The sequence below is a fragment of the Saccopteryx leptura genome, chromosome 3, assembly GCF_036850995.1.
Source record: "Saccopteryx leptura isolate mSacLep1 chromosome 3, mSacLep1_pri_phased_curated, whole genome shotgun sequence".
Taxonomy (NCBI): domain Eukaryota; kingdom Metazoa; phylum Chordata; class Mammalia; order Chiroptera; family Emballonuridae; genus Saccopteryx; species Saccopteryx leptura.
The window spans coordinates 160524501-160540765 of record NC_089505.1 but is presented as its reverse complement, the minus strand read 5'-3'; the positions used below and the strand labels follow the sequence as shown (position 1 = coordinate 160540765).

General features: G+C 41.0%; 1 protein-coding gene and 1 non-coding gene across 4 annotated transcripts in view; both read left to right on the top strand.

Annotated features, from left to right (window-relative positions):
- DDAH1 (dimethylarginine dimethylaminohydrolase 1) overlaps window positions 1-16265 on the top strand; it is a 164274-nt gene that overhangs the window by 16406 nt on the left and 131603 nt on the right. The window lies entirely within an intron of this gene.
- On the top strand, window positions 5983-6058 carry TRNAI-GAU (transfer RNA isoleucine (anticodon GAU)). Its single transcript has one exon. It is a non-coding gene; the product is annotated as a tRNA-Ile (tRNA).

Sequence of the window (16265 nt, the reverse complement as noted above, 5' to 3'; positions counted from 1 at the left end):
TCTCTGGAAACTGGAGATCTCTTTACCTTTGCTTGTGGCCTTGCTGCTTGTGGCCTGCTCAGACATTGATACTCTGCCTAGCAGTTGGGGAGGCTCTTATATTCTGGGCTCCTGTGCTGACTCTATGAGAAACGTGCTAGGAGCTTGGGAAGACCATTCAAACAATCCGCTTGATCCTCAGTGGGCAGCTGGGCCAGTCCCCCAGCATCTGTGCTGCCCTAAAGGCAGATCTAATGTGGGCAGTGCCCTCTCTCTACCTCATCTTTTTAGGAGTAAGTCATCATACTAAACTGAATCAAAAGATGCTACACATTGTTCACAGTGGCCAGGACATGGAAACAACCAAAAAGCCCATCAATAGACGACTGGATAAAGAAGATGTGGCACATATACACTATGGAATACTACTCAGTCATAAGAAATGATGACATCGGATCATTTACAGCAAAATGGTGGGATCTTGATAACATGATACGAAGTGAAATAAGTAAATCAGAAAAAACCAGGAACTGCATTATTCCATACGTAGGTGGGACATAAAAGTGAAACTAAGAGACATTGATAAGAATGTGGTGGTTACGGGGGGAGGGGGGAAAAGGAGAGGGAAAGGGGGGAGGGGGAGGGGCACAAAGAAAACTAGATAGAAGGTGACAGAGGACAATCTGACTTTGGGTGATGGGTATGCAACATAATTGAAAGACAAGATAACCTGGACTTGTTGATCTTTGAATATATGTAACCTGATTTATTGATGTCGCCCCATTAAAAAAATAAAATTATAATTAAAAAAAAAGAATTACAAAAATATATATATAAATAAAATGACAATAATTACATACCTATTAAAAAAAAAAGATGCTACATTTTCTATAATTTCTCTTCATGCTTCCAGTTTTCTAAGTGAATGAATACTTAAAGAATCTCTGCCTTTAAACTTACCATTTGATCTTTTTTTCCTTTCTTTTTCCAAGTGAGAGGAGGGGAAATAGAGACAGACTCCCGCATACACCCAGATCAGGATCCACCAGGCAAATCCCATCTAGGCCTCTGCCCATCTGGGCAATGCTCGCAAATGAGCTTTGTTTTTAGCACCTGAAGCGGAAGATTCTCAGAGCCATCCTCAATGCCAGGGGCCATTGCACTCAAACCAGTGGAGCCATGGCTGCAGGAAGAGAAGAAGAGAAAGCGAGAAGGGGGAGGGGGAGGGCTCGAGAAGCAGATGACCACTTCCCCTGTGTGCCCGATCAGAACTCAAACCCAGGATATCTATACACTGGGCTGACGCTCTATGACTGAGCCAGGACCACCATTTGATCTTGAACAGGTTGTATATGAGTGTATAGATTTGAATTCACATTTCCAAATTCTTTACCCATTTCATATGCTTTCCATGTTTAAGAACTTTAAAATTTCTCCTTACATTGAAATTCCATCTGGTGTTGTGTCTTGGTTCCACTTCTCAGTTACATCATCTTGGGTAATTCTCAGGTCTCAGTTCCCAGTAAAATATCTTTCCCTCTGTTCCCTCAGGATGTTGAAGGTCAAAATGTTCTGAATACTGTGATGCCCTATACAAATACAATTTTATTTTTAATGGGGCGACATCAATAAATCAGGATACATATATTCAAAGATAACAACTCCAGGTTATCTTGTCGTTCACTTATGTTGCATACCCATCACCCAAAGTCAGATTGTCCTCTGTCACCTTCTATCTAGTTTTCTTTGTGCCCCCCCTCCCCCTTTCCCTCTCCCTTTCCCCCCTCCCCCCGTAACCACCACACTCTTATCAATGTCTCTTAGTTTCACTTTTATGTCCCACCTACGTATGGAATAATGCAGTTCCTGGTTTTTTCTGATTTACTTATTTCACTTCGTATCATGTTATCAAGATCCCACCATTTTGCTGTAAATGATCCGATGTCATCATTTCTTATGGCTGAGTAGTATTCCATAGTGTATATGTGCCACATCTTCTTTATCCAGTCATCTATTGACGGGCTTTTTGGTTGTTTCTATGTCTTGATGCCCTATACAAATATAATCACACCAATAACATTATTATGATAAATGGTAGATAGTACATAATAGAGTCATAACATTGTTATTTATGGACTGGCGGTAACCAGCTTATTCTTGATATTTTTGACTGACTAGGTTTGACCAGGGTTGCTGACACCATGATTGCTAAACTCTAAAATCCCTTTGAGAGGGACCCTGGTAGAATGAGGCTAATCTTAGAAAGTTTCAGTTACTTCTGAAGGAGAACTTGGGCAAATAACCTTTGGGTACAGTTTTGTCATCTGAAAGAAAGGATAACATGACTTTTATTCATTCAACAAGTAGTTATTGTTGAGTATCTGCTACATTTAAAACCAATAAAATAAACAAATATGCTACCTGCCCTAATGGAACCTCTCGTGTAATTGGGAAGAAAAACAGAAAATAATCACAAATATATGTATACATAAAACCAGTGGTAAGTGCTGCAAAGGGAAAAGATGACTTACCTCAGAAGATTGTAAAAAGTTAATGAGATCTTAGCTAGAAAGGGCCTGAGTATCAGTTCTTAAATAAGAACTCTTATTAACCAGTAAGCAATAAATGTTTGTTGGTCAAATGATAAATAACTTACCTAATATGGTGCCAACAGAGAGCCTTCCTCCGGCAGTGAAGAGGTAGGTTGGCATTGAGCAAGGCCTGGACTAGACATCTTAAAACCTCTACTTAAAAGCTGTGTAGCTGAGGGCTAGTAGGTGATTGCTGTGTGCTTCAGGGTTCCCATCTATAAAGTGGGAATAATGCAGCTTTCATTCAGCCTCTGTTATGATGATGTTTAAATGAAAAAACAAAGGTGAAAGCACCCTATAAGTGTTAAACCTAATCCGGAGGGACCCAAAACATGGAAGACACGAACAAAGTCCATCGATTACACATCAAAACTTTATTGTCTTAACTTGGCCAAGCGGCGGCAACTCCGACAGAAATCTGAGGAAGAGCACGCTGGCCCTTTGTTCTACCTAGTTTTTATAGTATTGTAAATGGGAAGTACAGAAGCAAAATTTGTAATTAGGAGCCCTTTACCACTATTGGTTATAGTCATATGTCCTTAACATGATAGGACCATGTTCAATTTGCAAGCCATACATCATTTTGGAGAAAACAAAATTTACAAGTCAACACAATGGTAGAAAGATGTCTCTTTACATATTAAAAGGCATTCCTATATTTTCTAGTGTTTATCCGCCATCTCTCTGTCCAGAGTCACATGTATTAACCATATGCATTTACATAGGAGAGGTAGTTTCATGGGGACAAATGCCCGCAAATGGCTCATTACTATAAGAAAAGGTTTATTTTGGCTTTTTTCTCCCTGCACCTGGCTAGCCATTCACCCCTTTCCCCACAGGGGTGGTGGAATGTCTGGGAATCCATGTTTTCCTCCCCTTTGCATTTACAATACAATGCCAAGGGCCATCCTGGTTATGCCAATCACACAATACAGAGACTATTTCTCACAATTTCTCTGCACACCTTAACCCAAATTAATAAAATGTTCTTTAAGCCTCTTAAAACATTAATATTGATTCTGTAGCTTTTGGTACCTTACAACACCTGCAGGTGAGGTGATGCAGTGGCTCCTCAATAAGAATCATGGTTGTGGGTATTATGTAGTGGCTGCCTCTGACCAATAAACTCAGCACCCATAGGAACTGGGCCACAGACCATCCTGCCACAACACCTAAAGATGGGTCCTTGGACCCACAGTTCTCTGTAGAAGCCTTAAAACTGGGCCTCAGAGACCCCCAGCCTGCCTCAGATGGCTCTCAGAACTTTGACAGCAGGACCTACAGAAGTGGCACAGAGTATGCCTGGCTTTTTTCCCATGTCGAGGGATTAGCTAGTTTATAGGACTCCTGGGAGAAAGACCAGTAGCTCTGTGAGACATAGGAGACTATTCATATCAGAATATGCACTCTAGAAGTAGAGTCTGGGAGCTAGGTTGGCTCCAAGAACACACATGATGACCACCTAACTGTGTGCTATGCATACTGCTTTGTTTACCCAACTTCTGTATAATTCCCCCACCCCAATTTCATAGACGGGGATACTGAGGAGAGGGGACATGACTTACGGTCATATAGTTGTGAAGTAGTGAAGCTGAGATGGTGAGCCAGGTCTTTCTGCTCCCAAAACCCAGACATTCACCACGATACCACAGAGAAGGCACGAACTGCCATGACAATCATTAGAGAATTTGGGTTAGTGATATGAATACCACAGCCACAGGCTTGATGCCATCAAGGGACAGCTATCCTATAAGTGAAGACAACAAGAAGAATGGGAGACAAAGGCTTTTCTTTCTCCAGATAGGGTTTCAGCTCAGCAACTACTCATCTCTCTACCTCTCATCCATGAGGCAAGACTAGAAACCTTTCCCACCCCAGAGAACCCCAGAAGGGCTGGCCAGTGTCCTCAGCAATGTGCTTAGTCTGGGCTTGATATTTGTTGGCAGGGTTCCTTGCCAAATAATTAAGCAACCGGTGTAGAACCTTGACCTTAACTTGTATACTCCAGAGAGCATGCTGAGTAAGTCTGAACAGGAATCCTGGGAATGGCCCCAGCTCAACATGCCATTGCTCTCTGGCTTTTTAGAGTAAAAAACAAGAATTCTGTCTGTACACTTACACCAAGTCTTGCTCAATCTCTCCATAGTAGAATCAAAGGGAAAATTACATGAAAAATACAAGAGATATGACACATATTGTCACTATTCTGGAAACAGATGTTACCCTAACTCTGTGTGTTTCTCAGTTGGTAACATAGACCCCCAAGTGAACAAGACAAACAATAATACAAGTCACAGTACTACGAAAAAGCACAGGCAAGCTGCAACTTGTCTAATTCCTATTCACCTGCATTTGGGTTGGGGATGCACAGATATACACCCAGATGTTCTCCCTGTATCTCAGAGCAGGGAAGATAGGAGAGCAAGCCTAGCTTTGGTTCCCAGCATCCCTTAAACCCACAACTAAGTGGTGATGGTTGGATAAGCCCTAGCTTCTTACCCTGCTTCTCTCTTCAATCTTGCTCTGGGGGTCAATGTTACCCATATTGAAGAGAAATCAATGCACTACCCATGCCATTGTTCCTGTTTGTGCAGCTATGGTTTTGTTCTTATGAATATTCTCTCTCCCCTCTGTAGAGGACTAGAGTCCTGCCCTGGTACTCCAGCCCCATGGGGACCTGCCACTGGATAGCTTTGAGTTCCGGAGCCTGCCCCACCTGCTTGGACTTCTGCCCACCAACCATGTTTCTCTGTGTGCCTAGGTCTAGATTTCACCTTCAGGACCACTTTCTCTCAGTTATTTCACCCACAATAACTAATAATTTCATTTATCATGTATTTATTGTGCATCAGCACTTTAAATCCATCTTTCTCACCTGTTGTCTTGGTCCTGTTCCATACTCTTGGAGCAGCCTATTAGCAGAGGAAATTAAAGGACCCCTTGGTCATTAGTTAGCCTGATAATTTCTGCTGTTGGCTTTGCTGTGATAGAACCCTTGTTCATTTTATATCTTAAAGTTGGTCCTGTTAACTGGTTTATGTCTTGACCCCCTTTGCTGATATTTGCCTAAATCCCCCCACAAAAGACCTCAATGATGATCTCTAGTCCTTGTGTGAGAGAATCCCTGAAACTTACTGCCAAGATGTCTGCTGCCATGTTGTGCCAGCCCTTCATTTATCTGCTTGGTAAATGTGTCAGGCTAACTGCTAGCCTGCTTTAGCAGTCTGGCCCCTTTTTTAGAGGCCTTTGATGCCATTGGCACTCTGACTCTTCTTCCTTCTGCCTGCACTTGGAACCATCCCTGGTCACTGGCCTTGCCCTGGAGGACCAGTCAGACTAGAACTCAGATCCAACACATGCTCATACGTTTTAAAGTATTTGTTAGGTGCAACCTATTAGAAAGTTTGGGGTGGCCCTGGCCAGTTGGCTCAGTGATAGAGCGTCGGCCTGATGTGCAGAAGTCCCGGGTTCGATTCCCGGCCAGGACACACAGGAGAAGCACCCATCTGCTTCTCCACCCCTCCCCCTCTCCTTCCTCTCTGTCTCTCTCTTCCCCTCCCACAGCCAAGGCTCCACTGGAGCAAAGATGGCCCGGGCGCTGGGGATGGCTCCTCGGCCTCTGCCCCAGGCGCTAGAGTGGCTCTGGTCGCAACAGAGCGACGCCCTGGAGGGGCAGAGTATCTCCCCCTGGTGGGCAGAGCGTCGCCCCCTGGTGGGCGTGCTGGGTGGATCCCGGTCGGGCGCATGCGGGAGTCTGTCTGACTGTCTCTCCCCGTTTCCGGCTTCAGAAAAATACAGAAAAAAATAAAAATAAAAAAAAAAGAAAGTTTGGGGTAAGGTGACTTGACCACATACCCTTTAATTTTCTTCTTCTCCCCCACCTCCTGTAATAATTAGCTATCAACTAAATACTACTTTTCTGACTCACTTTCATAAATTTATTCTTGGAATTCTCACTAAACTAACAGTTTAGTAAATTTGCATTTGCTCGTAGAAAAGTAATCTTACTGTGTTTAAACAAATTAAAAAGTGTTTCAATTGTCAAAACTCTTTATAGATTTCCTGTGTTTTGTGTTGTTTATTTTGTAGAAGAAAAATTATTCACATTATTGTAATTCCATATAGTTCAAAACTAGAACAAAGGAAGTGATGCAAATCGGTTAGCAGAAAGGTCATTTGAGTCATTAGAGCGTCCTGCACCATTGTGGGACTTAGAGCTGCTGTTGTTGCACAGCACATTTCTTCAGATTTTGTCACTACTCGTTTATGCAGATGTTTTGCATATGAATCTTTGCACTGAAGGAGAGCAATAGAGAGACATTCACTTATAAACAAAGGCAGGTGGTGTGAAGAGGAAATGAATCCTTCATAGAATGCTAAAATAACCCGATTCTCAGAACCTCTCACTCAATGCCTGCCATTCTTTGTCTTCTAGAACAGAGGTGATTAAAGGGCAGGATTAGCAATAATAAAAATATGCACTGTGATAGGTGTTTAAGGATAGCAACTTCAGACTAATAGACCTTGATGTTCTCACACAAAAGGATGTTGAAAATTCTGGCTCCTGGTCATAATTGGTTAATATTTACTGCTGAGTACATAGCACTGTACTAGGTCTCCATATCTTCCTCAGGGTGATTATTAGTGATGAATACAGGGGCACAGCCAGCTTATTTTAATGACTGAGTGTGAAGAAAGAAGGTAATATTGCAAAGGAGAAATCTTTCTAGTGTTTCCATTGAGAATTAGCCTGTTGATGAGAAAATTCAGAGAGCAAAGGCCAGTGTAACCTTTGGTAAACATTTTGCATAATTCAGACTGACTAAACCTACAATTTCTAGTAACTCAATTTGAATCTTTAGCAAGCTTTGAAACTAACATGATAAGGAGTTATCAGATCTACCTCCAAGCTAAAACTAGCAATCATATTATTGGGTCAATGATTTTATATTCTAGTCATTTTTTTTAGGGTTATAGCAATGAACAGAAACCCATCCACATCTACTTCAATAAAAAGGAGGAAAAATGCAAGGATATACTCAAATTGAAACCACAAAATCATTAGGAACATGGAGTTTCTCTTTTTTCTCACGCTCTCCCTTCTCTCTGTGGATCTGCTTCATTCTGTTCTGTTTCCTCATAACTTCGTCTTCTTTGTGGTCCAGAATTTACCTAATTTCCCTTTAACTTAGCTTTCATATAAGTCTGACTCAAGACTTCCAGTTTCTTCACTTCAGATTCCCAAATCCAGAGTCTCATGGGCCCATGCTAATTTTTTGAGCCAGGCAACCAAGTCATAGGTAGTTGGCCAGCCTAAAGAACAAACTGGATTTGTGTCAGGAACCCAGTGTTCAGTCATCTGTGCTTCATGGTCAAGGGCCAGAGTAAGATTGCTTAGAGCAGCGGTTCTCAACCTGTGGGTCGCGACCCCGGCGGGGGTCGAACGACCAAAACACAGGGGTCGCCTAAAGCCATCGGAAATACATATTTTAAACCGCTGGCTTAGAGCAACAGAGTCTGTGGACAGCGGGGCAGGTTCCTGCATATAGACAGGCAGTGGTGGTGTCTCATGTATAGCTGGCTTCCTCCTGCCATTCACTGAATCTGAACACTGAACCCCAGTGAAAGAAAATATGCCCTGGATAACACAGTCTTATCGGCTTCCCTTTGAGTTTTGAAATTTAGTGATGATGACCTTTTTTCTCTCCTGTTTAAAGGGCCCTGCCTGTCTTCTATCCTTTTAGTGAAGACACTTCTTTCCAAGTGAAAATTAAGACATAATATAAAAGGCTGCAAGGAGAGTGGAGGCTGAGAAGAAAAAGGACAAGTGGGAAGAGAGAAGAAGAATGGTGGCGAACTGACTGAAAATAAGATCCTCAATTTCCACCCAGAAACTTGATACATCTCCATGATGCTAAGTCATAGATTAGATGATTGAGGGTGGTAATAGGAGGACTGAGGAGAGCAAGAGGGAGGGGGCTAAAACCAGGGGGAAAGAACATGAAGGAGAAGATTTGGGATAGTGGACCTCAGAAGGTGGGAATTTCACCTGATGCCTTTGAAATAACATTGCCAAAGGATAGGACCAAAGGCAGACTTGAAAGGGAGATGGACAAGAGCTGGTCTGGCTTTTAGCTTTCCCTCTTCCCGAAAGCATTCATTCCTGTAGACAAGTTCATGAGCAGCAATCTTTGGGGCATAAGCGTCTCAACTTCTAACCAGCCCCACTTAGAGATACACCCGAAAACAAAGCATTTGGATATTTCAGACATCTGTACTGGGCTGTAATATTTTGGTTTGCCCTTTTAATGAATGGTCAGAGCTGCAGATGGCATTTAACTGTTGGGATAAGTTCATTTGGCTTAAAACATAGCATGATATTTTCACTGAGCATATACCCTTTAGGAAGGAGAGGAGAGAAGGATCACTTTATTCTTTTATTTTTACTTGCTTCTAACAGCCATTTCTTCCAATTTGATATCCAGGGTCTGGTGTGCAAAGCCACATATGTCAGGTTCCTAAATATTTGGTCTTGGGCACGGAGCTTATGTTGCACAAATCACTAGTCTTTCATCCTTCTTTCCTGACAAGTAAAACAGAGTCTGCTTGCTGAACTCCTGAATTCATTCTATTAAACCTAGCTTAGACGTCCAACCTCCTTGATGTTTTCACAGATTGCTAGAGTTCTTGTGTCCCTGTCCTTTGGTGAGCACATGCCGTTCTGTATTATAGTTATTTATTTGCATGGCAGTCTCTCTCAGTAATCCATGAACTTCTTTCCTGCATCACCTATGACTTGTTCACTTCTGAGCCTCCCACACTGAGCACAGTGAACGGTAAACACTCGGCAGTTGATGACTGTTAGTTGAATTGAATGCACTATGTTTATTCAATAATGTTTGGCATTCACAGTGTTCTCAGGGCCCATTCTTGTAGGTGGTAACTTTGGTGTAGTGGGAAGAGCAAAGAGTTGGAGTCAGGACACCTGTGTTCCAGACTGGGCCTTGTTCCTCATAAATATGTGTGGCTTTGTTCACAGTCTCCCTTAGCTTCAGTTTTCTCATATGTAAAATAGGAATGATGATTCCTGCTGTTCAAGGCTTCTGTGAAGATGATAAGGAAGAAAAATTGTGAAAAGTCTGTGAAATGTTAAAGTGCTATATATAAGCAAGGAAGCATCAAAATCATTCTTTTAGAATTTCAGAAAATAATCTTCCTTAGATGTGTGATTCAAGACAGACCTTTCTTTTTGCCGAATCCTGCTCCATAGCAAGTATATCATAGGGTTGAAAGCTATGCTCTTGTGAGAACAATAAAAACAAAACATTGGTACAATGCCTGGCAGATGCATAGGCTTTCAATGAGTGAGAGCTGCCACTGCTGTTGTCAGTCACCATTATCATTCAGGTAATGTTGCATTTTCTCAGCTGACTCCAAGGAAGTCAGTTGGGTGATCTTATAAGAGTAGCAAATCTTCAACCCTTTTATAGTTCTGTAACCCTCTATTCCTGAACAAGCCATTGTCTTGTCTTCTTTCTCCATCTTGAATCTCCGCTTGTGTGCGGTGAGGATGACTGAGTGCAGAGGGGGCAGATGTGGAAGTCCAGGAGAGTGCTGCTATTTTCTCAAAAATGCACCTAATTCTCTTCTTATCTGTGTCTGCTGGACAGAGGGCCCTCTACTGAAAATGGTGAGGCTGTAAAAATCTCTGTATTTATCTGCAAGGCTGATAAGCTACTTTATTTAGAAATTGAGGTGGAGATACCAACCTTTCAAGTACTTGGTGCCATTGAGCCCTGTTAATTTGTCAAAGGGTTTTGTACTCTATCTTTCTTTTTTTTTTTTTAAACCATGCTTAATTTTCCAATCCTGCTTTTTGTTGGCTTCATATGTGCTCACCAGAGTCCTGCCAGTTTTAGTTGGAAGGAATATATTTCCGAGTTTAGCTGGACATCAGTTATTTTTGGGCTATGCCCAGACTTTCGACAGAGAAGGTAGTGTTAAGGGGGTTGATGGTGTCTAGACAGTAAAATCAGAAACTGTAATTTATGTTGTATTACAGACATCCACTTCCCGGATTGGAAAACGGAAACTGGTTTTTATCTAAGGAAGTTACATTAAAAACCAAAGCCCCTGGGTATTTCTGACCTGTAAAAAGTTAGAGTTTGAATACTTTTACATAACATTCTCCAGCTCCTTCAAAGACAAGAATTATTGAGAGTATTACTGTGAAGGGCCAGAGATGAGAAATAAACTTCCAAGTTTCAAGAACCAGTTCATAGAACTATATAGTGATCCTTCCTGGCTACTCACCACTGATTAGACCCTATAAACTCACAATGTAATTTGGCTATTACACATCAGTTTCAAGGGGATATTGGAAAGTTGGAGAGGAGAGAGGCTAATAGCTGAAAAAGATGAAATTGTTTAGAACTGTAGAGAAGATTGAAGATTTTACTCAGGAATAAAAAAAAATCAGACTTTGTCTTAAATAAAAAAGTGTGCTCTTGCTTAGAAAAAAGTATAATAAACTATTTTAAATGCCTCAATTATACCACAGTATTTTGAGTTTCTTTTTAGGTTAATGCTCATAAACATCAGAGACACAAAAGTTATTGTGGCTAATGATGAAAAAATAAAAATCTTAATAAGCTAAGCAAAATTTATGTGGATCTAAAGGTTTTTAAAGCACATGATAGCTTTTGTTTTGACTTGTGTTAATTATCCAGGTGTTCTATTAAAATCAATTAAAAAAAAACCTCTATGAGACATGTCAAAGGCTGCTATCTGAGCATTTAAAGTGCTGTGATCTTATAGTATTATGAATTAAACTTTACTGTTCTGTTATTCTTTTTAAAACATTTTATTAATATCTCTTAAAATAGGAAAATTAATCATCCAACTTCATTCATTACCAAGGAATTGTCTTGCTTTTCTTATCAGATCCTAAGTTATTCTACTAGACTTACATTGCAGTTTAATAGTTTTCACCAAATTATACTTTGGTCCTACTAGGCACTCGGGTATGAGTTAAACTTTATGTTAAGTTGCTTCTAATCTGATGTGGAAGGGACTTTTATTTTTATTTTTTATTTTAAGAAGGGCCCTTGCCCTTGGAGTGTAGGAGAGAGAGAGAGAGCAAAAAGTATATGCCCTGAAAGGAGAAGAGAGGGAAGGTGCTGGCGTGCTCCAGAGAGAGAGAGAGAGAGAGAGAGAGAGAGAGTTCCAGAAAGCACTTAAAATGTGTAGTAGCTAGACAATTAAAATTTGTTTTAAAAACCAGATAGTTTCAGAAATATTTGACTTTAGGTATTAGAAAATAGAGAAAAGTATAATGTCTAATGTATTGATTGCTAAATACTCATGATGTGTGTAATATGCAGAACTGTTCATAGCAGGCAAGGATTGTGGTGAAAGCCTTTTCCACAGAGTTGTAGCCCTTTGGCAGGAAGACTTGGAGATTAGAATTGCACCAAACACTTGGGAAGCTGAATTCATTTGCTCAACATGCCACCTCAGTTTGGGATGTTTAGATTGCTGGCTTCCCAGGGTGACAGCCTACATTCTTCTGTAGTTTCTGCAGTTCTAGCACAATGCCAAGAATTGTAGAAGATACAGTGGGAAATTTTTGATTCATTGGTGAATTGTCTGTATAAAAGAATGCTTTGGAAACCGGCATGAGCTAGACCATTAGTATTCCACCGCTGCTAATTATGGTAGAATGCAACAATGGGAAAACTACAGAAGTAACAATAAAAAGCCACCACTAATTAAGGGTAATAACAGTCATTAATTAAGCACTATCAGCTCACTTAAGCCTTCCAGCACCTCTATAAATCTGGTATTATGATCACAGTTTTCCAGATATGCAAATTGAAGTTCAAAGAAGTTAAGTTCTTTGACTAGGATCACAAACTTAATAAAGACTGAAGTTATTCAGATTCAAATTGGTTTGTCTTGGGTCCAAAACCATCCTCTTAATTATCATCCTGTTATAGAAACTCTTACTCACCTTCCCCATGAGTTTCTCATAAGAAGTTATATTTTGGCCTACCCTAGACTGCTCAGCAGAGCTCTCCGGGTATCTGTGTATCTTATCTCAAAAGCTAAGGGCCCTTTGAAAATAGACCTGCCCCCATCATCATCTTGATCCTTGTTCTGGTTATTTAATACTGCATAAGAAATTATCCTAAAGTTAGTGGCTTAAAGCAATGACAGAATTTAATTGGCTCATGAATCTAAAATTTGGGCAGGACTTAGTGGGGACAGCTTGTTTCTGCTTTGCTTGATGTCAGCAAGATGGCTCAAAGAGAAAAAGAATAATTGTTTATGTTTCTGGCTGTTGATAATGGAAAGACTCAAAACAGCTGGAGGCTGGCACGGCAGCTGAGGCTCTGCCAGCCTCTCCATCTTTGTGTGAATTTGCCATGTGTTCTCTCCAGATTGGTGGCATCAGAGTTGCCGGGCTTCCTATGTGTGGCTCAGGACATCCAAGGGACAGAGTAGGGGGAGACAGACAGGTGGATGCTGTATATTGCTTTTTCTAACCTAGTCTCAGAAATTATTCACCATCACAGTTTTGTTTTGTTTTCATTAGTAGCAAGCCACAAAGGCCAACCCATGTTCAAGGGAAAGGAAATTAGTCCTTATATTTTGCTGGAAGAATGCCAAAGAACTTGTGAACTTGTTTTAAAACCACTGTGGTACCATGAACCTTGCCTGAGTAGTTCCTCTCACCTCAACTTTGGGTGATGTGGAAGAAATGCATATTGTCAAAAGCATCCATCGCTGCATAGTATGGCCCTCACCTCCTTTTAGGATGTCTCTTTCCACCAGTAATGGTCCTGTGTGGCCATAGAGCTTCTCTGCTCTCCCAAGCTCAGAACTTTCCAGCTCACTCACCCCACACCTCTCCTCATCTTCACCATAATACTTTCCAGATGATTAACTCACTCGAGACAGTGAAGCCCAGAGAGATGCTAGGCGCCATTACCAGTGCAGTCAGCAGACTCCTGCCGCATCAGCACCACCTGGTGCCTGAGCCTCCCCGACAGCAGACGTTTTCATCAACACTATTGCTTTCTCTTCATTTGTATTAATGATAATCCACAGCTTTCCAAGGAAGTTTCTACCAAAACCATCACTGTCCACTTTAGTTCACTACCCTCTCATGTTCCCTGAAATATTACGTCAACATGATTGGCATTGATAGAAGGTATTAACCCTAGTCTAGCAAACACCTGTTCGATGGCATAGAAAAGAGTGGGTTAGCATCTCTAGGAAGTATACTGTGGTTGCAGGGACAAAGCAGAATTTTTATTCTTTGGCTCCCCTGATAATTTCAGTGTGCTAGAAAATAAAATACAGCACCTCAGTACTTTCATAAATCTTGCTATATGTTGTTTTCAAGGTTGTGAAGATACATTTTTAGGAAAAAAAATTAAATACTAAACCATCTTAGGGCTTTGAGAAATAATAGGGACTACTGTTTCATGTGTTACCTTAATGCTAGGTGATAAGGCTAAGTTCAGACTCAACTGACTATGACCATCACTAGTGGCCACTTAGGGAGTGATTATTGTGTGTCAGGGACTTGAAATGTTTTATCTTATTTAATCTTCTGAGATAGGTGTTAATATCTATATTTTACAAGCAGCAAAACCAAGGTCCAGGGAGATTAAATGAATTGCCAAAGATTGCCCACTACTTCATGGTGAAAACTTTATTCAAAATGGGGATTTTTGACTCCCTACCCATTGTTTTTAGCCTAATACTCTATAATAACCACTAGTAGAGTGATTACTAGTTCTTCATCCTTTTACTTCCTTCCCACTACCTCATCATAATGCAAAAAACTTCCAGTTGCTAGATGATGCTCTTTCTTTGCAGTGGTATTGCTGTGAGATAAATTCTTTCTTTCATGCACCCTGAGGTCATATGTAGGGTCAGAAGAGAATCCAAACAGAAGTCTGAGAGACTGAAGATTTTCTGTTTGCTTGATGGCCAAACAAACCTCAGAGGGCTCAGTGACACTGTGTTGCCACATAATGAATGTTTTTATAATTGACTTGAACTCATGGGAAGCTTTGAAATTGGTAGTTAGCCCTGCATGAGACTGTGAAAGAAGAAGGAAGGACCCAAGCTGCTTACCACTGCTCTGTGTTAATTGGACAATTTTATGAGTGAGCCTGTGGGAGACTTGTGCAAAGTTCAGTGAGATAATAAACTAGGAGAAACTGAAAGAGCAACTCTAGTAAAATGAATAACACTGAATTGCCTTTGCAACTTAAGAGCTTGGTCAGTGAAAGGTGCTTCTTCCACCTCACCCAAAGGCTGAAGAAAGAAAGGAGAGAGCAGAGACTCCCAGATTGGTACCCACATAGAGGCAGCAAAGATCAGGATTCAAAGCCTAGTCAGCTAACTCCAACGGCAGTGGCAATGTGATGAGTTTGCTTCACAAAAGTTCTGATGGCAATTGCCTTTAGACTTTAGCTTGTGTCGTGCAGCCAGTTTTTACAATAAAAGACCTGCATGAGATCACTGTGCTAGGCAACTAAACCATAGTCTATTGGGGTAGGAAGAAAAATAACCAGACAACTGTTACAGATTTCTAAAATCTTATCAAGTTGAGGGAGTTCACCTCTATTATGATTCTTATGTTTTTGAGTGTTGTTATCATGAGTGAATGTTCAATTTTTTAAAATGCTTTTCTGCATCTATTTATATGGTCATATGATTTTTCTTCTTTAATTTGTTAATATGGTAGATTATGTTGATTTATTATTGGGATATTGAATCAGCCAACTTGGTTATGGTATATAATTCTTTTTTTATATTTCTGAATTCTATTTGCTAATATTTCATTATGGAATTTTTATGTCTATGTTTATGAGGGATATATATTTTTTTTTGTATTTTTCTGAAGCTGGAAACGGGGAGCGACAGTCAGACAGACTCCCGCATGCGCCCGACCGGGATCCACCCAGCACGCCCACCAGGGGCGATGCTCTGCCCACCAGGGGGTGATGCTCTGCCCACCAGGGGGCGATGCTCTGCCCCTCCGGGGTGTCGCTCTGCCGTGACCAGAGCCACTCTAGCGCCTGGGGCAGAGGCCAAGGAGCCATCCCCAGCGCCCGAGCCATCTTTGCTCCAATGGAGCCTTGGCTGCGGGAGGGGAAGAGAGAGACAGAGAGGAAGGAGGGGGCGGGGGTGGAGAAGCAAATGGGCGCTTCTCCTATGTGCCCTGGCCGGGAATCGAACCCGGGTCCCCCACACGCCAGGCCGATGCTCTACCACTGAGACAAGCCGCCAGGGCCTATGAGGGATATTGGTCTGTAGTTGTGTGTATCTCTCTGTGTGAGTGCTGTCTTTGTCTCGTTTTGGTATAAAGATAATACAAGCTTTATAAAATAAATTGGAAAATGTTTCTTCTGTTTTCTGGAAGAAATTAGATAAAATTGATGTAAAATCTTTAAACATTTGACAGAATTCTTCAATGAAACCAACTGGGCTGGGAGAGTTCTTTTTTGAAGTTTTAAAATTATCAATTAAATTTCCCTAATAGTGTAGTACTATTCAAATGATTGATTTCATCTTGATTGAGTTGTAGTAGTTCATGTTTTTTAAGGATTGGTTCATTTTATCTAAGTTGTTGAATTTATAGGTATAGAGTTCTTTGTAGTATTCCCTTATTTT